General features: G+C 38.4%; 1 long non-coding RNA gene across 1 annotated transcript; it reads left to right on the top strand.

The window, feature by feature from the left end:
* Positions 1–2,378: 2,378 nt before the first annotated feature.
* LOC142176503 (uncharacterized) lies at positions 2,379–11,228 on the top strand. Its single transcript, XR_012705154.1, has 2 exons — positions 2,379–3,264; positions 10,768–11,228. It is a non-coding gene; the product is annotated as an uncharacterized LOC142176503 (long non-coding RNA).
* Positions 11,229–23,977: the final 12,749 nt, after the last annotated feature.

A 23,977-nucleotide genomic window follows, 5' to 3' on the forward strand; every position in this document is an offset into this window, starting at 1 on the left:
CAGGGCCTCCATTCCCTAGTCGTCTTTTGCCAACATAGGGCTCCAATCCCTAGTTGAGATTTTTAGACACAGGACCTCCATTCCATAGTCTTCTTTTGCCAACATAGGCCTCCAATCCCTAGTTGAGATTTAAGACATAGGGCCTCCATTCCCTAGTCGCCTTTTGTCAACATAGGGCTCCAATCCTAGTTGAGATTTTTAGACACAGGGCCCCCATTCCCTAGTCGTCTTTTGCTAACATAGGGCTCCAATCCCTAGTTGAGATTTTTAGACACAGGGCCTCCATTCCCTAGTCGTCTTTTGCCAACATAGGGCTCCAATCCCTAGTTGAGATTTTTAGACATAGGGCCACCATTCCCTAGTCGTCTTTTGCCAACATAGAGCTCCAATCCCTAGTTGAGATTTTTAGACATAGGGCCTCCATTCCCTAGTCGCCTTTTGCCAACATAGAGCTCCAATCCCTAGTTGAGATTTTTAGACATAGGGCCTCCATTCCCTAGTCGCCTTTTGCCAACATAGGGCTCCAATCCCTAGTTGAGATTTTTTAGACATAGGGTCTCCATCCCCTAGTCGCCTTTTGCCAACATAGGGCTCCAATCCCTAGTTGAGATTTTTAGACATAGAGCCTCCATCCCCTAGTCGCCTTTTGCCAACATAGGGCTCCAATCCCTAGTTGAGATTTTTAGACTTAGGGCCTCAATTCCCTAGTCGCCCTTTGCCAACATAGGGCTCCAATCACTAGTTGAGATTTTAGACTTAGGGCCACCATTCCCTAGACGCCTTTTGCCAACATACGGCTCCAATCCCTAGTTGAGATTTTTAGACATACGGCCTCCATTCCCTAGTCGCCTTTTGCCAACATAGGGCTCCAATCCCTAGTTGAGATTTTTAGACATAGGGCCTCCATTCCCAAGTCGCCTTTATCCAACATAGGGCTCCAATCCCTAGTTGAGATTTTTATACATAGGGCCTCCATCCCCTAGTCGACTTTTTTTAACATAGGGCTCCAATCCCTAGTTGAGATTTTTAGACATAGGGCCTCTATTCCCTAGTCTCTCTTTGCCAACATAGGGCTCCAATCCCTAGTTGAGATTTTTAGACATAGGGCCTTTATTCCCTAGTCGCCTTTTGCCAACATAGGGTTCCAATCCCTAGTTGAGATTTTGAGACATAGGGCCTCCATCCCCTAGTCGCCTTTTGCAAACATATGACTCCAATCTCTAGTTGAGATTTTAGACATAGGGTCTCCATCCCCTAGTCGCCTTTTGCCAACGTAGGGTCTCCAATCCCTAGTTGAGATTTTTAGACATAGGGTCTCTATCCTCTAGTCTCCTTTTGTCAACATAGGGTGTCCACTCCCTAGTTGAGATAATTTGTAGATATAGGGCTCCACTCCTTAATCCCTTTCTCCTTAAGATACATAATCCTTATTTTATTGCTTTTAAATAAAGAAATAGTTTAGATTTTAGTTACAAATAACTCACGAAATTTTCTAGTAAAAACTGGGGAAGAAAAATTTCGCTCGTTTGTTTGTTTTGGTGTCTGAGCAAGTTTTATCTCGAGGCACAGGGTTCGAGACGACCAAAAGAATGAGTCTCAATCCAGAATAAAGAAAAGAAGAAAAGAACAAAAATAAGTTAATTCAAAGTGCAAAAGCGGAGAAAAGATGCGGACTGCTCAAGATATGATTGAAGTCACAAGCTTTGCATGTCCCGCCTTGATCTGAGAAGTTAAAAAAGGAAAGAACCAGCACCTACAGCTAACAAGCATCAAGATTCAGATCAGGGTCCGCATGAAGAAGCAACCAAGACTCAAGATCAAGCTTCAGAAGACTCATAGATAGGAATCTTGTAACTTGTAGCTGATAGGCTTAGTCTTTTTCATTTTTGATTTTGATGTAATAACGAGACCGCGAACCGAAACCTCGACGGCACCTCGCTCGGCTCTCAACCTCGGTACTCCATCACTTCATTCACTTCTGAACTACACGTGGCCTGATTCCTTTATAGCCAAGGATATGTAGGCAGCTCGGATACCAGGGCTCGATCACATTCTCCTTTCTTTTAGCTTTTGGTCTCTCCAAATAAAGGTCGGGTCAAAAAAAACTGTCTAGTCATTCTTTGTCTGAAAACTCTTCGCGTTTCCAGTCAAAGAGGGGCAGCTGTAGACATGTGATTTTTGACCCTCCCCAAGATTTTTTATATTTTAGCACGTAAATATTTAATTTAGGCCTCATAAATCTATTTTAATTAATTTTGATTCTTTTACTTTATTTTATTACAAGAAAATGAAAATTACAAAAAATAGTTTCATTAATGTGTTGTAATCATTTTTAATCTTGAAAAATACCAAAAAATAGTTTTGTTTTAACGGTCATCTTATTTTTAAATTATTTTTCTCAAGTAGGACTAATTAATAAATGAGATTGTATTTTAATCTCGTTCGCGTGGAAAGAATAAAATTTGGGTTCGAGCAACCCATTTTTAGGCCTACTTTTTGGACCTAGTCCATAATTACCAAACCCATAATTCCTAGTCCCATACCCGTAACCTAATTCCTACCCCGATATAATAGTACCTAACACCTAAATATACAATACACCCTAAGAGCCAATGCAAGAGAGAAGCTTCACAACAACAGCATTCCCAGCAAAAAAGCAACACCCTCTCTGATTTTCATGAATACAAAAATACAGAGCTTTCCTTCTTCATTAAAGAGATCGGCCATAAACACCCCAAAACAACCCAAAATATCCATTAGAACTACTCTAAATCTAGCCTGAAACAACCACCAAAAAACTCCTTTAAACTCCAGCAAAATCCAGCAGCTTTTTAGCTGCAAAAAACCACCAAAATCAGCCTCCAAAACAGACCCAGAACAGCCCAAAAACGAGCTGGAAATCTACCCCCGAACCAGCCCTCTTCTCAGTCCAAAAAATGACTTTGAAACAGCCCCAAACAACCACCCAAAATGCAGCAAAAGACCAGTTGCGAACAGCCCCAAAACCTAGCTCGAAACAGCCCCCAAAAGCCCCAAATTTCAGCCACAAATGACCCGAAAATCTCAGCCAAAACCCAGTTCCAAAAGACCTCGAAACCGTCCCAAAACTAACCTCAAAAGTCACTTTCAATTACTATTGATTCTCTCTTCAGTCAAGGAGATCTAGCTATAATCATTGTGAGGTTGCCGCTCGGGTTTCGATCTCGGATCAAGGTTATGTTCTCTGTTTCGTTGTTTACATCCGTTCGCTCACAGACTTATGAGGTTCTTATCTTGTCCTCTTTCTGATTAATGAGTTTTTGTGCCTCTCTTAGTTAAATAAAATAATGAAACTCATATTGATATATTCTAGTATGCTTACTTCAATGTTTGTTTTATTATAATTTCTTTTGACAGTAGTGTTTTTATAACTTGGTCTAGCATTGATTCTTTTTTTTCTCTTTTTTGTTAGTTCTGTTTACTCTATTATTTGTCATTTTATTTTATTGTTTAAACGCGTTGTTAATAGGGTATATGATTTCAAGTGTCACCAAGTTTTGAAATTGAAAACAGGATTTTCACATTTTAAGCTTATTAGAAGCAATAACGTATTCAAGTTGGCCATGAGATTTAGGCTTGGTTTAATGAAAAGCATAAGTCATAGGAAAGATTGAATAATGGAATGATACTAGTAGTAACTTTAAGATTAAATTTGGACATTAAGTGTTCGGTTCTATTTGATGTTGCTTTGTAATTTGGCAACAGAAAGACTCATGTTGTTCTCTAGCCATCATTATATATGATGTGTGGACTTTAAGAAGTTACTGGGATAAATAATAAAAGTTTGCCAGGCCCGTCATACTTTAATTCATAAACCAACACATCTTTCCATAATTAATCCACCTTGCTCCTTTCATAATAAATTCCATAATTCTAGATTTGAACAAATAATTGCAAACCTTAGAAAAATTAATTCTCTTGAATATTCGTAGTTTGCTTTAGGCTCGATTTAGACTAGTATGATGATTATGTATATGTTTGTGTAACATAATTGCGAATTTAATTCTAAAAAGTAACTCGAGGGATGCGTTCGCGCAACTTCAACCAAGATTTTCTTAATAAAATAAACAAAGCGTTATTAATTGTAGACACGTTCGCGTGACATGATTTTTGATGCGCCAAAAGAAAAGAGTATACGTACGCATTACTCAATTCTTTAATTACGAATAAATCAAGTGATTAAAAGCGGTAAAATGACAAATTCGCATAGATCCTAAAAATGAGTAGTTAAACAATTTAAGCCAAGTAATAATCACTAAGCGACTGTGCTAGAACCACAGAACCTGTGAATGCCTAACATCTTCTTTCGGGTTAATAGAATTCCTTATCTAGAATTTATGGTTCGCAGACTTCAAAAAGGAAAGTCGAAATTTCCTCGATTTGTGATTTAAAATAAACCGGTGACTTGGGACACCGTAAATTATTCCAAGTGGCGACTCTGATTAAATAAAATAATCCCATTTTGATTTATGTCACTTTAATTGGAAAAACTCCCTTATATCCCCTCGGGATAGTAAAAAGGAGGTATGACAGTATGCTACCAAAGTGTCAAATGGCAAGGTTATCACCTCGAGCCTAGAATTATTGGGTGAAAGGCGGGAGGCCACCGTAGTCTGGTTAGCCGCCCAAAAGCAATGAGTAGGGAGGTACTACAACTGAAGAGCCAACCTCCGACATTTTCAAGTTGGGGACTTGGTATTGAGAAAGGTAACACCACACACTAGGAATACAAATGAAGGGAAACTAGGTCCGAATTGGGAAGACCGTATATAGTTGACGAAATAATCGGCAAAGGCTCGTATAAGCTCGAATCAAGAAATGGTGTACAACTACCGAACATTTAGAACATGGCACAATTAAAGCTGTACTACTGCTAAGGTACAAACCCAATTTTTTTTATTTCGTTATATTATAGACTAACTTATGCAGGTACTCAGCCAAGGGCAAACGTGACTATTAGGACTGAAAGCACATATTGTACTCTTTTTCCCGAACTGATTCTGTTTCGAAGTGCATTTTTCAGCAAGGTTTCTAATTTGGCAACAGTAAAATGTGCTACCTTAGTTTTGAAGACCGATCTTAAATCAGAATCGTTGATTGCTTGCACCGAGCCAACAGTATCTGAGCCCTCACAAGTTCGGCCTCAAGAACTAGAGTCCATTACCCCTAGGGTAAGATCCTTAGAAAGGGAAAATTTTATATGTTAAAAGCCAAGGCTTGATTATTAGGATTTGTTGGAAGGGTCAAAAAGTCATACGAACCGTGCCCATGTAGCCTACTCCAGCCACGGCACAAGGCTTATACGCCTCCGATTATGTAACTTCCATATAAAACAATGAAAGGAAACTTTGCTTCCCTCATACTTTATTATTGCACATTTCGCATTTCACTTCATCGATGCTTCACAACAAATCCTAATACCTAAAGCCCATGGATTAACCGACTCGGGGACTATCGATCGATAAAAAATCGGGCATCCCGGGTCATTGAATTTTGGAGGCACCTAGCCTACTAGGTAGTGCCCAAATACAAAAGGCTATGACCACCCTAAAATGGCTTGGAGAGTCCAAAATTTGTATTCAGAAAGTAAGGCCCTTACATATAATTAAAACCTATTAAAAGGTTACTCTCGGCAGCAAACACATCGTCGTATACAACTTAAGCATCTTAAAGGCCTTGAATTTTATCGAAATATCGAAACCGCGAGTAATCCGGAGTTGCCATTGAATCAGTATCCATTTAGGCCTCCGAAGAATGGATGCCTCGTATTATGTTCGATTCTATGCTAAGGCATTAAGAACGATGCACAAACAAAAGATTGTAAATAGATGCTGAAAAGTAAGAACATGGTATTGCCAAAGGAAAAATTTTGTACATTTCAAAAAATATTTACAAAGGCACGATAAAATGGCCTCAAAATAAGCAAGAAAGAAAATATAAAAGGGAAAGCCAAAAATAAACTGAGGCACCTACGCCTAATCTTCGCTGAGGCTTGACTCAGTAACTGAACCTTCGGAACCAACAGAGCCTTCGGGGCCTTCGGGATCATATAGTTCCTTTGCCTTGGCCTCGAGCCTCTTGGCTTATACGTTCTCAGCGGACAGATCAAACCCTTAGGCGTTAATTTTCTCGAGGATCTCCCTTCGAGATAGCCGCTTTACATACTCGGTCTTTGTCTTTAAACGGGCTCGACCACCTCCACATTTGCTTTATACTGAGCCAGCATTTCTTCAACCTCGGAGGAATCAATTGAAATTGCCTCTAATTTGGACTTCAGCGCAGTATATTCCTGGCCAAGGGCATCTTGTTCTGAGGCGGCTAAAGCCAGTTGCTCCCGGAGCTTGTCATTTAGCTGCGACCACTTGTCGGTTTTGTCCTTTGCCACCCAGAGCTGGTCCTTGACCAATGACTGTTCCTCTTTTGTGGCATCCTTTTCCGAAGCCAACATGTCCATTCTACCTTTCATTGCATCTATTGTGGTCTTGACCTTATCCATCTCGGCCTGAAGCTGGTCAATCAAGTCTATCTTCTCTTGGACCTGTGAAGTTGCACCGTTAGTCACCACAAGTAGATTCTCGTTTTTAGCCTCAAAGATATTTACCTTTTCGACTAGTTCGGCATGATCCCATTTCTTGAACGAGGCCTCCTTCTTTGCCTTTTCCAGCTCAGCTCAAAGAATCTGGAGGTCCTTGAAAGCCCCGTCTTGTTGTTCACTAAGAGCTCTGTACATGTCCTTCTTCCAGAATTGCTCTTTGAGCTCGAACTCGAGCTGGTTGATTTCCAAGAGGGATCGAAGGAAGGTTTCATGATGAAGCACCGAAGTCTGAAAAATAATGAGGTCGTTAGAACATGCTAAAACTAAGCAAATTTGGAAAGGATACAAAGAATATACGTCTTACCTAGTTCATTGCTTGTTGCACCTTATTTAAAAGGCTCGATGTACCTACTTCGTTCATCTTCGCTTGGATCTCCTCGGCCACCAGAAAACAAAGGTAGTTGGCCACACCCACCAGAGCAGGCAGTGCCCGGGCATCCACCGGGATACTAAGAATGACCGTTCTATTGGAACTCAAATTCGGCTCGCCCGCTCCGAATGGAACATCCTTTTTTGGGACCTCCAGGTTGCCAAGCCCGGAGTAGTCCTCCAACTCTCATGTCTATGCCATCGAAGAACATGTTGTGGGCATCATCCGATCTAGTGTCGTCTCGCTTGATTTCTCTTTATTGGCCTGAGCCTCTTCGAACATGGACTCTGTGTGGGACGTCATCTCCGTGATGTCAATGACACCGGCTACTTCTTTCGGGGCCGAAGCGGCTTCTCGGGAGGCTATGGCCTCTGATCCTTCTTTTGGTTCCCAAGCTAGAGGGGAATCGACCCCTCGGCCATCTTTCTCGGTCGTTGCCCGCACTCCCTCGTCGATGGTCGACTCATGAGCAATGAACTCATGGTCGTCATCCTCAGGGTAATCCCTAAGCCAAAAGAGGGAATTAAGGCCTGGTACCCTAGCTTTGGTGTTCTTTTTGTTGCTTTTTCGAATCCAGGCAGCAACCCTTTTATTCTTCACCTTGGTGTCTAAGGAGCTAGAGGATTTCCGTTTTCTCTTTTTATCCTCCTTCGCGGCAGCTATGGGCTGTCCCGAAGTAAAGGGTTCTGCAAGCGAGGATAGGACCTCGTCCCCATCCAATGGCTGAAGCTCGGTGGTCTTGGGAAAGCTAGTGAAAGGGAAAAAGACTTAGCAAATATAAAAGTTAAGTATGTAAATATAATTATTCGGGCAGGAGACTCACCGTGGGAACGAGCCTCCGACTTTCCCCTCGAGAGCTTGCGCCATTCACGCTGGAAGTAAGGAATTTGTTTATAAATCCCCTCGATCCACTCATTGAGGTGGGGGACTGCATTGGGGACTTGGGCGACTACTGAACGACGGTAGACACATGCACTTAGAAAAAAAACAAAAGGAAATAACAAGCACTCAAGAAGGAGAAGACTTACTGGATGAGTTCCACGTTTCACGGAATGGTAGAAATTTATGGGGAATGAGGTCTTTGGTTTTCACCCAAAGGAACCTCTCCTTCCAACCTCGATCTCAATTTTCATCGATACTCGAGAATAGAGCCTTAGTTGCTCGACGAACGAGCTTGATAAGCCCCCTTGGAAGATTCAAGGACTGTAGAGACAAAGCAGGTTGTTGAGGGTGAGCCTTGGCGCTACGGTGTTGTTACAAAGTGTGGAGGAGGATTACGATCCTCTAAAAGGATGGATGAATCCGCCCGAGCAGACCTCGTACCTTTTGCAGAAGCCGAGGATTATGGGGTCCACCGGGGCGAGCGTGAAAGGGTAAGTATAACCACGTACGTAGTAATGTCCTCATTAGACCCGGGAACGACCACCTCCTTGCCCTTCCAATTGTAGTCCACTCGGACTGTGGGGAGTATGTTAATACACATTTTTTCCCTCATATTTTTCAAAATAGTGCACATGCATCATCAATTGATTTACAAGTATGCACAAGTATTTTTCATAATTTTCCATAGTTTTTAAAAGCTTTAAATCAATTTATTTCTGCATTTTATTATATAAATATCCAATAATTATCCTTCATATTATTTTTATGATGATTTAATCATCTAAATTTATCATTTGTACTAAAATAATATTTAAATATTTTTCAGTGCATATTTATAATCACATTTGCAATTTTAAGGCTAAATTGCATATTTTACAATAATAGCCCATATGTACCTATGATTATATTATTTATGCAAAATATAACTTCTTATATTTTTATAGTATTACATAATTATTTAAAATCTTTGTGTACAAATAATATTTTTGTTATTTATTAAAATTGGGTATTTAAAATCTAGCCCTAATTCTATAATTAATTTTGGACCTATGCTACCCAAACATAACCCAATTACCCAAGCCCAATACATCTGACCCAATTACCCTTACCCATTCAATTAAACCCAACCCAGTCTACTCAAATCCCAACCGTTGATAAAGAATGATCAAGGGCTTACAAACAATTACCTCCTTTCCTTATATCTCCACCCCAAACCCTATCCCTTATTTTCTTAATCTCGCCACCTCTGTTTCCCCCCTCTAATTAACCCTAATTCTGCCACCTCACTAAATTCCCCATAATCTCATTCCTAATGGGATTCTTTCCCCATTCACCGACCATTTCGAGATATTTTCCATATTTGGTGCTATTTTATGAAATAACTTAAGTACTTGCCTAAACATGATAAGTACCCCACTTTGATTCTGTCCAAATCTATATTTACCTCTTGAATCTGCACGATCTTGAATCCAAATGCGTTATTTTGTACCGATTCTCTTGTATCTCGCTGATTCGTACTTAACCCTAAAGGTTATGGTTTCATATTCTCTTTTGATTTGAACCTAAGCTGGTTCAAACTTTTATTTTTAGCATTATTCTGTCTCTATTCACTCTATTACCTGTTAATTAACCTATTTTTGTCGATTTCTTTTACTTACCCAAATTAGGGTTTCGGATCTCCTTCAATTGAACCAAATCTGGTTCAATTCTATGTTTCTTTTTGAATAATCTCCTATCTTTGTCTATTTTTATGCTAATATGTGATTCTTGTCTTTATTTTCAGCCGATTTTGTGGTTTACCTAAATTTAGTTTTTCATACCCTTTTACTTGAACTAAATCCGGTTCAATGCTGTGTTTCTTTTTGAATAATTCCCTGTCTATGTTTATTATATGCATTATGTGATTCTTTGTCTTATTTTATACTGATTTTGCGTATCTTCACCTAAAATTTAGGGTTTTAATTTTACTGATTTAAGTACTTGCCTTTTGGTATATAAATTAGCTATGTTATGTTCTAATTTCAGAACTATTTAAACTTCTCCCAACTCCCCTTTGAAAGTCTAGAAGTTTTGAGTTCGAAAATCTTTTCACTACTATACAAAAGTTGCGTGCTTCTACTCTCTCTTGAATAATTTTGTTCTGTGTTTTGATTCCTGGCCGGCTGAAAGCCAAGGCCAGAAATCCCTAAGTTCTTGCTTTTGTCTAGTGATATTCATTGCACTGTTGGATTCCTTTATTTCCTGTTTCATCTCAATTGGCGAGTTATTAGACCCTCTGCCATTTCATTATGATTGTTCACTCAACGTGTTACTTCAACTAATCTATGCTAGCCTAATGTTATTATATTGTGGTTTGAAACATGATTAAATTTATGTTGGGTTTATTAATCATTTCTGCTTAAATTCTGTGTTATTGAGGACTATCTCTTGAAGCTAAGTCTGTTATGACCCTACTTTGAACATGTGTTTATTTCCTCTTGTGGGCCAATGAACTATGTATAGATGTATGCATTAATAAGATTACAAGTTTGTTTCTGTTACAATATGGCTTGTTTAACTTTGTTCTTAACATATTATGACACTTCTAGTAACTGCCTTAATTAGTTTTTTAACTTGTCCTAATTTGTTGCTAACTAACGTGATTCCTTCTTATGATACTAGTTTTTTCACTTAGTCTAATCTAGATCTTTTGTTATCACTATGAATCTACCTATGAACTTGCCTTGTTATCATGTGATTAATTCCTAAAACTTGACCAAGTTTGCCAAAGTTCAAGCATGTATACTACTTGTTTGGGTACATGTGTTATGTCCCTTCAGTGAAATTCTTTGACTAACTGTTATTCCTTTACTATCTGGACTTTCTGAATCCTCATTCTTAGCCGACTGAAAGCCAAGGCCATTTAGGTTCTGCCCTTGACCTCCATAGTGTGAGCACTGCTTAGGGTTCATGGAGACCCTTGTGAACTCTGACATGCTAGGACTTGGTCCCTAGTCTTCTCTCTGAACTGTTTCTGATCAATCTCCCTAGTGTGAGCATCGCCCTGGGTTCTTGAAGCTCTTGGGAACTCTGACACACTAGGGACTTGGGTTTTGTATGCTCATCTTTGATATATGGGTGAATCACTCAACAATTGGTTATGTTGTATGAACATGGGTTTTGGGGATATTGTGAGTTGAAGGCCTGGTCTGTCCAGGTGTATTTGGGCCTACTGTAGGCTCCCTATAGTTTACTCACTTTGTAATTCATTACCTTAAATTCTGGTTTGTAATTAATTTTTTTTTGTAATAACAATTCTGGGGTATTATAAAATTGGGAAGGGTTTCTTATTTTGCAATAAAAGTTGGGTAGAAATCCTGCCTATAGGTCCAACAATATGTTATTATAAGTAATGTGTTAGAAATCCTACCTATAGGTCTAACAATGTGCTATTATATGTGATGTGTTAGAAACCATCCCTTTAGACTTAATGCTTTGTTCTGTTATGTTTTGCTTTGCTAGAAACCATGCCTATAGGAAATGGTGTGATCTAATATGTGTGTAAAATGCCTGTTTACATACTGTTCTGTTCAAGTTTTAGAGATCATGCCTATAGGATCTAAAACTAGACTAAATTATAGAATGCACGCCTGAATCTGTTTAATCGTTATTTCTGCCCGCTTACATTGTAGACATGTGATTTTTGACCCTCCCCGTGATTTTTCATATTTTAGTATGTAAATGTTTAGTTTAGGCCTAATATTGTTATTTCAATTAGTTTTGATTCTTTTACTTTATTTGGTCACAAAAATAAAAATTACAAAAAAAAATATTTTAGTTTATGTATCTTTCATAAATTTAAATAAAAATATACAAAAATAGTACCTTATTTTTATTTTTATATAATCTTGAAAACAAAAAAATAGTTTCATGTGTTAATATAGTTTAGTTTAATCAATTAGAATTAGTTTTGTATTTTTATATTATAAATTGTATATAATTTTAAAAGGAGGAATTAGTTTTGGGTTAGTTATCACGTCTTTATGAATTTTATAGTTTTTTTTAGTTTTTGGCCCAATTTTAAGGTCAAATAATACCAAACTCATACCAGCTTAACCTAAAAATATTTCTATATAACTAAAAACAGCCTAGAAATCCTTAGACTCTACATATACAGACAGAATCCGCCATTTTGGACCTTAGGAGACCCCCTGAACGTCATCTCCCTCGACGCACCCCATCTCTGAAAGCACCCTTGAATTTCCAACGAGCCCACCCTAGCGAGAACCAGCTTCAGCCGCAAGACACACATACACACACAAGGGACGAAAATAATAGGGCTAGGAAAAGGGACCGAAACAGAGAGAGACGAGTGGAATGAGAGCATAAGAGCCGAGTCTGAATCTGATCGGAAAAAAAGAAGCTCCGGCGACCTCCATAAATGTCGGCGATGCCATTTTTGGACTCCATTAAAACAGCAGCCATCAAGCTCTTAAACCTAGTCCCCCCCCCCCCCCCCAGCTTAAAACCACCCAAAAACACCATGTAACTAACCACCGATTTGTTGTTCTAAACCAGTCGAGGAACACCCCTTAAACCACTGCAAAACTCGTCGAGTCAGGGAGGCCTTCATTTGAAATCTGTTCGTCGTTTCCGTCGTCCAAGGTCCCGGTCTAAAATTTTGGCTTATGAAAAGGTTCGATATTGAATTCTTGCTCGTCATTCAACTTATGATTTTATTCTGGTTGCATTTGATCAATTTTAAATTGTTCTTTCTAAATCAGAATTTGTTACTGTCTTTGTCATGAAGCAGATATTGGATAAGTTGAGTTTAATGCCATTTTGCTAGTCTTTTGGGCAATTGAAATGTAGATGATAATGGTTGAGTCGCTAGTTTCCCTTTTATTAATAGAGTGCCTATATGTATATTTTACTTGATACTTCTTGCTTTGTTTTGGAATCTATTTGAAGAAATTGATCCTTAATTATAATTCTTAGATGATTTGAATACTTTGATATCTCTAGGATACTTGTTGGCAGTGGTTGGTTGGTTGAATTTCATACAACTGTTGTTCATGAATAGTTCATGGGTTTCGACCCCGAGAAACGACAATTGCATTTGACCTTAAAATAAGAGTTAGAGCTTATAGCAGAGGAAGATAGTATGAAATAAAACGCATTCAATTTGCGAGGATTGACAACTTTAGTATATACTTACGTAAGCTATCCCACCTCTCCATAATTAATTTATTTTATTTCTTCCATACTTTCCATAAACTATGGCCTTTCCGATAATCTCAAAGTTTAGGAAGAATAATAAACACCGTTGAAAGCTTTAGGCGCGTTTAATATAACATCGTGGTTGTGTACTCGTTCGCATGACATGATTTTTGACGCGCCAAAAAAATGGGTACACGTGCGCGTGACCCGTTTCAAGATAGTTGCTTAATTAAAAAAGGCAAATACACATAGGTTCTAAAATGAGTAATTAGACAATTTGATTAAGCCAAGTATGATCAAAGCGACCGTGCTAGAACCACGGAACTCAAGAATGCCTAACACCTTCTCTCGGGTTAACAGAATTCCTTACCCGGATTTCTGTGTTCGCACACCGTAAATAGAGTTAAACTTCATCGATTCGGGATTTTAAACCGGTGACTTGAGACACCATAAATTATCCCAAGTGACGACTCTGAATTTTTAAATAAATAATCCTGTTTCGATTGTCACTTAAATTGGAAAAAACTCCCGTATACCCCTTTCAGGGTGGTAAAAAGGAGGTGTTACATACACTATGCTATTACCCTCACTAGAAAACATGCCTATAAGATTCAAACAAATAATTTTGGATCTGTTTCTGTGACCTCCCACTATCTACTATTGCATAAAGCACCTAGATAATATGTTGATATGCTTAATTGTATTATGCTAAAATCAGAAGGCAAACCTATGTATGTGCTACTTATCACATTAAGAAACCGATTGTGTACATAATTGGTTGTTCGGTCATTCAACATCACATAGATATCCTGCATGTAGGATTCTGAAATTAATAAAAAATTTCAGTGTTAACCAATTTGGCGTGCATTTGATGTCTAAATGAGGACACTAACTTGAGACTATACTTGTTTCTATTTGAAAGTCCTAACTATTTTGTCTATCACTTATTTTCCCTTTTTGAGCAATCTAAGTTAAGGTCTAGAACCACCCTGAAATAGAGGTCCAAATGCCATCTGAACCATAGGGATGGGATGGGTAGTGTACTCATAAGGCACGATTTAGAATCAACTAGTGCGCTTTAGGTAAAAACTTAAAGATAGTAATCGGGTAGCAGGAGATGATAGTCTGTGCCCACTGAATAATACGAGTAACACCCCATGTCGAGGGAGTTACGAAGTATTATTTATGTTGCACGGGGTGATCCTTTAGGATAAAAAACTTAGGACCCCCCTCCATTTTTTATTTAAATAAATCATTTATTTCATTTGTCCAAATTGCTTCCTTTCCCTTAGACTAATTCATATAATTGAGTTTGGCCGGGACCCGCAATTATGGATCTCGAAGAGTGCCTAACACCTTCTCTTTGAGGTAATTTCAAGCCCTTACCCGATCTTTAGTGATGTAAACTAGTCAAACAGATTTATTTGCAAATAGGTGCCCTAACTCACCTTAATTCGTTAGGTGACAACTCTCTCTTTTAAAACCCTTCCTTAAAAGAGTTGTCACGTGTCGAAATCCGATTTCGCTAGAAAAAGGGGCGCGACAGCATGCTGACTCTGCTGGGGATATTTTTAGGCTCTTACCATAAATGAACTTGATCTTTGTGAATTAGTATTCTCTGATAACTGTGGCTTTGTTATTTTGCTGTTACTTGGATATCCCGCTCCCATTTTCCCTTTTTATTACTACATGCACATCCTCTTCCCTATTTCCCTTTTATATGAACTCATATGCAACTCTTGTTTAATTTGATTATAACGTGCATTTCCCCTTATTTTCCAATCATGTTCACTTGCTCCAAACTTTTAATTTATCTATATCATATCTCTCTCCAACCCTTACCTCTTTATTTGCTTTATTACAATTCTTTCATTATGCGAACTAACTTCTTCCCTATTTTTCTTTATTTCATGTCTTTATGTTTATTCAATACTACATTTATTGCTTTCAAACATGCAAAAATACTTGACAGCGTGTTATTTTATCTTTGCATAAGCATGCTCCACATCATATTCCACTCGTGCATAGTAATACCATAGCGGCACTTGATGAGTGTCCGCTCTCTTCCTAAAATCACCCTTTAAATTTGGAAAGACTTATTTGCAGTAAAACTAGTCGATCAGCAGTGCAATCGACGGTTATGTACCTTTCCCTCTCAAGTAGTCCGCTTGAGGGTACCAATCTAGACTCTTCTAGAAATCCCATTCTAAAATCAACTGTGCATACATCATGTCTAAAACCTAGTATGAGTTAGAACGCTGTCCGCGCAATAACTCACTAAGACAAACCTTGTCCAAAGTCCGTTGGGATTTCCATAATCCCAATGGACAAATCACAATCTATGCATCATTTGGAAAAAAAACATGCCAATATGTTGATCATTAACGTGTAAATAGCTGAATCTGGAGGGGCAAGGGCTAACTATATCTGTTTTGCAGAAACTGAGGCACGAGTTCCCCAGGTTCATCATGGTTCGGAATATCCCGCCTTTGCTACTGGATTGGTGGGAAAATCTTTTACCAAGCAACAAAAATCACGTGAAAAGAGTTCTTGGGAATTTACCATCTTTGCTAGACATTCAACCGAACAATGAACTGATCGAGGCCGCTACTATGTTCTGGTTCTGTTTCGGGATATAGAAATTGTTACTAGATTTTCTATAGGAAAAATTATAGGAATAAATTGTTATTCCTTTCCTCTACAGAGAAACCTTTCTTCCAAGTCACACCATAAGAGCCATTTATTATCTTTCTTTGATTCCAGATCAAAGATTAATTTTATCATTAATTTCTATCTAGACTATATATCTATATTATATTAAGTACATTGTAGATTTCGATGTATATCTATCAGATCATGGCTTCATGTACCAAATATTTCAATATCATTGCATCCGGTATTTTTGTTTTGTTCCAACAGTGTGATGAAGAATAGATCCGAGAAAGAGACTTTCATTTCCAGTCTCTTATTTATTTTATTTTTATTGAATTTTTGATTTTCTAAAAGGAAAATCTAAAAGATTATCTCTTTTTCTAACAGAGAAAAGAATCTAAAAATAAATATTCGATCGAACTGTTTTTTTTCCTTTGATCTGTGGAAAGATATACTCTGGGATTTTAGATTTATTTATATGAAGTATGAAGGAAAGGGATAGCTTGGTCTTTGAAGAGTTTTTTCAAAACAAAGGATTGATTGAATTGTCTTATTAGGACAATTCATGGTTCATATGCTTAGTTAGAAGGAATAATCCAATAGAGTTCATAGATTTACCTAGGTCAGTTTATGGGCTAACCAATAAACGGTATTTATCTTTGAAATCCATCGGAAAGGGTAGTGCAAGAAAAATCATACAAAAATGATCGAATCATCGAACGCCCCAAAAAGGATATGAGGTGCTCGGAAATGGTCGAAGTAGTTGAATAGGAAGATCACTATGACTATAGCCCTTGGTAAGTTTACCAAAGACAAAAATGATTTATTTGATATTATGGATGACTGGTTACGGAGGGACCCGTTTCGTTTTTGTAGGCTGGTCTGGTCTATTGCTCTTTCCTTGTGCCTATTTCGCTGTAGGGGGTTGGTTCATAGGTAAAACCTTTGATGACTCCCCTTCTAAAGGAAATAGGAGGCTTTGCTGGACTTCCTTGGGAGAGCCCTAATGTATTGGTACCAGAAAATCATACTTCTCGAGGGTTTCTGAAAATGATGGATTTTAGAAAGAATGATGAGTTAGTCTGCCTGAAGAAGTCTTATATACCCTTCAACTTCCTTTACAAACGTTATGGACACAACAAATCCTACCGCCTTTACCATGATGAGTTTGCCATTACTTCGTTAGGTTGGACCCACCATTGGGCTTTTGTGTTCATTGTCTATTTTATGGGGATGCTGGCATTCCCAATGCAAGGAGAAAGGATTCACACCCGTTAAGCTATGGTTACTAAGACCATAATGGAAGGAATTGAGGGACAAACCTACACTATTGTCCCAATGATCATAGTAGAGACATACCGAGTCCTGGGACCTCTTTAAGAAAGGATATAGACATTTTGAGGGTTGTAATTTTCTACTAAAAGTATGGTTGTTGGAACATCTTCAAAGGGGACAATACCTGCAATAATTTTTGCGACGACCGTGGAATGACCACATAGCTTTTCACCACCCAAAGAGAATGACTTTTATCCCAGACAGGTTTGCACAACTAGGAAACGATGTGGGATTGGTGCATTTCTTTAGCAATTTGACTAACAACAAGGTCCATTGGATGTTTGAATGGTTCCCTACTAGCGAGTTCATCATCAGGTCAAGAGATATTCCTCATCTAGTGCTAACTAAGGGGTATTTATCCTTATGCTCCTATCAGAGTCATGAGGCAAGCAGGGAGGAAACAAGTTATACCCCGAGTGTCCAAGATGGTTCACAACAAAGTAGATTTCCAAGGTAATGCTATTCCATTCAAGTATGAGGCACAACACATATGGCATCTAAAGGTCATGGTGGAAAAGAATATCATCGAACCAGATCGATACCATGCTAGCCATATGTGTTTCTATCCATCATGGTTGGTCGATGACATAGTAGGAGAAGTCAAACAAGGGATTGATTTTGGAAATAGGGTCATAAACGATGCTATCGAGGCCCAAGTCAAATATAGGAGATTACGCAAAAGAATTTTTGAATCTGAGGCAAGACATTTGGGATAGCACAAAGCAGACATGGAAGCAATCAATGAATGGAGAGGAATCGCTACTAAATCCACAGATAGGTTGGAGTATTTAGAGCAGGGGTTGATGGAGCTGGAAGGGAAGATGAGAAACTAGGTTACAGGCTGTCAAAACATGGATGGACATGAAGTAGCTCTCCTAGAAAGGGCGTATCTGCTGCTGGACATGCACGACCTGGGGAACTTGATCGATGGAGCAAAGAAGGCCAAGCATGGAAAAGGTCCTTTTCGGACCAAATATATTAGAAAGTATGTTTTATTTGCTTTCTAGACTCGTTTAGGCTTTGGTTGTAATAAGGCACATGCCATTAGTAACTCTTTATCATTATTGTCATTTTAGTATAGATTCGGTTTATTTAACATATAATGAAATGACGCAGTTATAGGCATCAATTTTATCCAACTCTATATGTCATTTAGGCCTACCTCAGGCACAATGAGGACCCAAAATTAGGATGCAGATTATAATTCTGCAATACATGTTTAAATACCGCAAACACCTTTTAATACTCCTCACTGACTTGTTTACCTTTTGTTTTTATTTTCTTTACTTGTTTATTCCTATCCCCTAAGGTTGGTTTGTGCATACTAGCATCATTAGCATATCATACTAGATCAAGAGGTCCTCCACCTCCTCCTCCTCCAAGTAATCTCAAAAGCAAGGGAAAAGCCAAAATGGATGACACAAGCAATATCAGGAAAGACAATGCTACGCATGAAGAGAATGTCGAAACTTCATATGGTCGGAGCACTCCAGCACCGAATGACTTGGTTTTATAGCTGGAACAGAAGATATTGGAGTTACAAAGGGAACTCAAGCAGGTTCGGAACTTGGCAAACCTTTCCCTTACCCTTAACGCCCCCGACGTCAACACCAAAAACCCAGCACCTCCCCAAAATACACCAAACTAGCATCCATAAAATCCTCCCGCACCTTACTAATATGACACACCGCCTCAAAATCCCAATCCCCTACCAGTACCGACTCCTCCACAACATCATCATCAGCCAACCTAGTATCCCCAAACCACTACCTATCACACTCCTCAGAATGCATCACAACCTATCCCTGAGCCTCAAAACTCAACCAATGATCACCACTACACCCAAATCCCTGGAGTCCATCAAAGTAACCCCATATATATGGAAACCTTACCCCACACTCCTCAACAAACCTTATGCATAACGGAGTCTGCCGAGAAGGACCTGCTCATCAAGAATATGGCGGGGGAGCTTAAGAAGCTCACAAGTCAAGTCCAAGGTGTGGAAGGTGGTAAAGGAATTGAGGGTTTGAACTATGAAGATTTGTGTATTTAGCCGAACATAGGACTGCCGGAGGGCTACAAACCTCCTAAGTTCGAAATATTCGACGGAAGGTGATCCGAAGGTACATTTGAGAATATATTGTGACAAGCTCGTAGGGGTTGGTAAAGATGAAAGAATTCGCATGAAGTTATTTATGAGGAGCCTCACTGGTGATGCCCTATCTTGGTATATCAGCCAAAATCCAAAGAAGTGGATTAACTGGGTAAGCATGACGTTAGATTTCATGGATCGGTTCAAATTCAACACAGAGAATGCACCAGATGTCTTCTATATTCAAAATCTCAAGAAAAAGCCAACAAAAACTTTCCGCGAGTATGCTACTCGATGGAGATCGGAAGTTGCAAAAGTAAGGCCGACATTAGAGGAAGAGCAAATGAACAAATTCTTTGTTCGAGCCTAGGATCCGCAATACTATGAGAGGTTGATGATTATTGAAAATCATAAATTTTCTGACATCATCAAATTAGGAGAAAGAATAGATGAGGTAATTAAAAGCGGAATAGTGACAAACTTTGAGGCACTCCAAGATACAAATAAGGCCTTGCAGTCAGGAGGCATATCCAAGAAGAAGGATGTAGGGGCCGTGATGGTACTCTAGGACTAAAGTCTCCTCTAACATACCAAACACCTCCACCAACATATCAACCTTCACCTCCCAGATATAAACAACCCGCCGCCACCTACCATACTTATAACATACAACCTACATATTACCACTCCCCACCACCAGCTCGCCAAAACTACCAGAAAGCTAAACCAAATTTTGACCGTAGACCAACCAGACAATACACTCCTATTGCTGAACCCATCGATCAGCTCTATGAAAGACTGAAGGCTACCGGTTATGTCACCCCTATTCCCGTTGTTGTTATGGAAAACTCTTCCCACTGTGTTAATATGAACAAGACATGTGCCTATCACTCAGGCATGAAGGGACATACTATTGATGAATGTCGCACTCTGAAGGGTAAGATCCAGATGTGATTGACCAAAGTTATACAAGCAAAAGAGGCTGCACCAAATGCCCGCAACAACTCCCTCCTGGATCAAAGGGGCGAGGGGGTAAATGTGATCGAAAATGATGAAGAATGGGAGCCGGAAGGATCAATTGGACTCATTCGTGAAGGTGATAAACCCAAAGTACCTCCAATCACTCTCACACATATTATAGTGCAGATTCAGTCGCCAATTGAGGTTGAAATAGCCACGCGAACTCTATTTGAGGTGAAAGAAACAACGCCCTCAGCCGCACCAGCTTCGTTTAAGGTGGAAGTGACCACACCTTTCACTGTGACGGTTGTACCCACACCATCTATTAATTCCAATGCTATACCCTGGGACTATGCTGCATAGGCAAGAAGAAAGGGAAAAGGGAAAATGGAAGAAACAGGTGTCGCACAAGGCATGACCAAGGCCGGTAGGGTTTAAACACTTGAGCATTTGGGAGGAACAAGTAAAGAAGTTGCTTTCAAGCAGCCTATCATTGAAACAGGACCGGATGATCTTTGGAGAAATGTGCAAGCAAGGGAATATTTTGCAGTTGATCATCTGAACAAAATCCCTTCTCAGAATCTATTCTATCACTACTACAGAATTTTGAGACGCATATGAATGCATTAATGAAAGTATTGAACGAAGATTACATGCCCAACAACATCACTAGTAGGGAGATGGCTAACATGGTCGGGCAAGTATTGGAGAGCCACAAGATCACTTTCCACGAAGACAAATTACCACTAGAAGGACTGAGTCACAACAGGGCACTACACATCACAGTGCAGCTTGAGGATAAATTCATTACCAGGGTCCTAATACATGGGGGTTCGAGTCTTAACATTTGTCCATTGACTACTTTGAAGAGGTTAGGTAAAGGCTTGCATGAGATACAGGAAGGAACTATGAATGTGAAAGCATTTGATGGGTCTCAAAGGGCTACGAGTGGGGAAATAAACATGTGCTTGCAAATAGGTCCAACTTGGTTTGATGTTGAGTTTCAAGTATTGGACATATGTACTACGTACAATCTGTTGTTGGGACGACCTTGGATATATGCTGCTGGAGTCGTAGTTTCTATGCTACACCAGGTCATGAAATTTGAATGGAATCATCAGTAAGTGATCATCCATGAAGACGGGAGTAATCCCATTTACACCAATCAAATCATTCCGGTTGTCGAGAATAGGAGGAATTTGGGTGGAGAAATATACCATCGCACCGAGCCCTTCACAAAAAGTTGTTGAATCTTCACAAAAATACTTATAGAGGTACACAACAAAAAGAATTAATGAAGTAATGTTTATACCGACGCTGAAAATTAGTTAAATTAAATAACACCCCAGTCTTGTCATTGTATGGCAGAGAAGGTACATTATTACCTTAAGTTGACACTATTTGCCACAATCTTTCTTACATTATTCTCATTTCTTATAATTCTTCATTTGCCAACTTCAAAACTTTGCATGTGCAGAGGCATAATAAAGTTAATACTGGCTAATTTATTTCTAAACAAATCATTTCAACTGTTCAATTATAACTTCAAACTCCAATACGGGAAAAGGGTAGAGTCATTACTTGCGTGTGCCACTTAGAATAGATAGGGTACAAATTTTCTTTAGTTTTATGTTAAAAGTAAGAAGAGATTTGTCATTTTACGTGTAAGAAATCTGAAAATAAAAATCAAACGATATTTACAAGTTGTTTACAAATGATTTATACATAGTAAAAACAAATTTCATACAATTAATTATATATTATACAACTTATTTACAACTTTCATACATTATTTCTATCCAGTTATATACAACTACATTATCATACCACGTAAATATAATTTTTATACAAATTTATAAAATATGTCTTTTGTATATTTTGTATCTGATTTATACATAGCAAAAACAAAATTCATACAACTAATTATATATTATACAACTTATCTACAACTTATCATACATTACTTATACTCAGTTATAAATAATTACAATATCATACAACTTAAATATAATTTTTATACAATATTTTTCAACTTTCATATATAGTTAAATAAATAAATAAAAATATATAAACAACATAATACAATTTTACTACATTTTCGTAAATATAATGTATATCATGTCTTCTTCTTCTTCTTCTTCTTCTTCTTCGAGTTTCAATCTGAAAATTCAGCCAAAACAAAGTCTAATCTTCGCCGAAACCCCTCAAAATTGAGATATAAACTCCAAACCATATTCTCAATTATTTTCAACAACACTCAATCCAAACAAATAATTATTTTTGAAAACCCAAATTCGAATTCAAAGCTTCAAAACTTTTTAATGGATGTCAATGGTGGAATTGCTGCTCTCTTTTCCTTTACTTTACATTATTAAAATTAGGGATTGAGAGATAGAGAGAGACGTAGAGAGAATTCCCAATTTTTTGCAACAACGCCCAATTCAAACAAATAATGTTTTTTGAAAACCCAAATTCAAATTCAATGCTTAAAAGCTTTTTAATGGCTGTCAATTGTGGAATAGTGGGTGAGTGCAAGATACGTGGGGGAGGGGGTTGGTATGTGGAGAGAGAAACATGGGGGAGTGGAAGATACATTAGAGTATTTTTAGGACACTAATTATTATTATTATTATTAATTACCTTAAAATGTACATAAATGGTAATTGAGTATATAAAATGTAATTATAGTAAAACTTGAGTAGGGAAGGTAATATAGTTTCATATAGTATATAGGAATGTAAAAATTTATTTATTTAATGCATCGCTATTTTAGTATTTATTATTATCTTTTACATTTTCTCTCTACATCATTATTATTACTTATCCTGATGAACCAATGATTGTGACATGTAATGAGACAACGCAATATAAGGATAGTGAATCGGAAGAGATAGATGAAGAGGATGTGATACCTGAGGAAATTGTCAGAGAAGATGAGAATTTTGAGAATAAGCCTAAGTCCAACTTGGACAAAACTGAGATAGTCAACTTGGGAGATTCCGAAACAACCAAAGAAACCCGCATAAGTATCCACTTGTCACCATCAGAAAAAGAAGAATACGCTCGTTTCCTAAAGGAGTATGAGGAAATTTTTGCATGGTCTTATGATTATATGACTGGTTTGAGAACATCTATAGTGGCTCATAAACTACCTACCGATCCGATGTGTCCGCCTATAAAACAGAAACTCAAAAAGGTCAAGCCTGATATGAGTCTGAAAATCAAAGAGGAAGTCACCAAGCAGATCAAAGCTAAAGTTCTCAGAGTAGTCGAATATCCTACTAGGTTGGCCAACACCGTGCCAGTTCCGAAGAAAGATATGAAGGTCGGAGCATGTGTCGACTATCGAGATTTAAACAAAGCAAGTCCCAAAGATGATTTCCCGTTACCCAATATACACATACTGGTTGACAACTATGCCAAGCATGAACTCTAATCCTTTGTGGATTGCTTCGCAGGATACCATATGATCTGGATGGATGAAGAAGATGCCGAGAAAATAGCCTTTATCACATCGTGTGGGATGTATTGTTATAAAATGATGTTGTTTGGCCTGAAGAATGCTAGAGCCACTTATATGAGAGCCATGACGACCATTTTCCACGACATGATTCACAAAGAAATATAGGTGTACGTGTTACATCTCGCATTTTCGTACTATAAAAGTTTTGCCTTCAGTTAATTGACGCATACACATTAAGGGTAATATAGGCCACTGCGACTGAGTCAGTTGAGCTAGCTTTCTATAGACTCCGAGATGTTGCAGTAAATTGGTACGAGTCTTGAGAATTATCCAGAGGCGAGGATGCCCCTCCAGCAGTATGGCAGGAGTTTACAGAGGCTTTTCTTTGTC

The sequence above is a fragment of the Nicotiana tabacum genome, chromosome 22 (genome assembly GCF_000715075.1).
Source record: "Nicotiana tabacum cultivar K326 chromosome 22, ASM71507v2, whole genome shotgun sequence".
NCBI lineage: Eukaryota > Viridiplantae > Streptophyta > Magnoliopsida > Solanales > Solanaceae > Nicotiana > Nicotiana tabacum.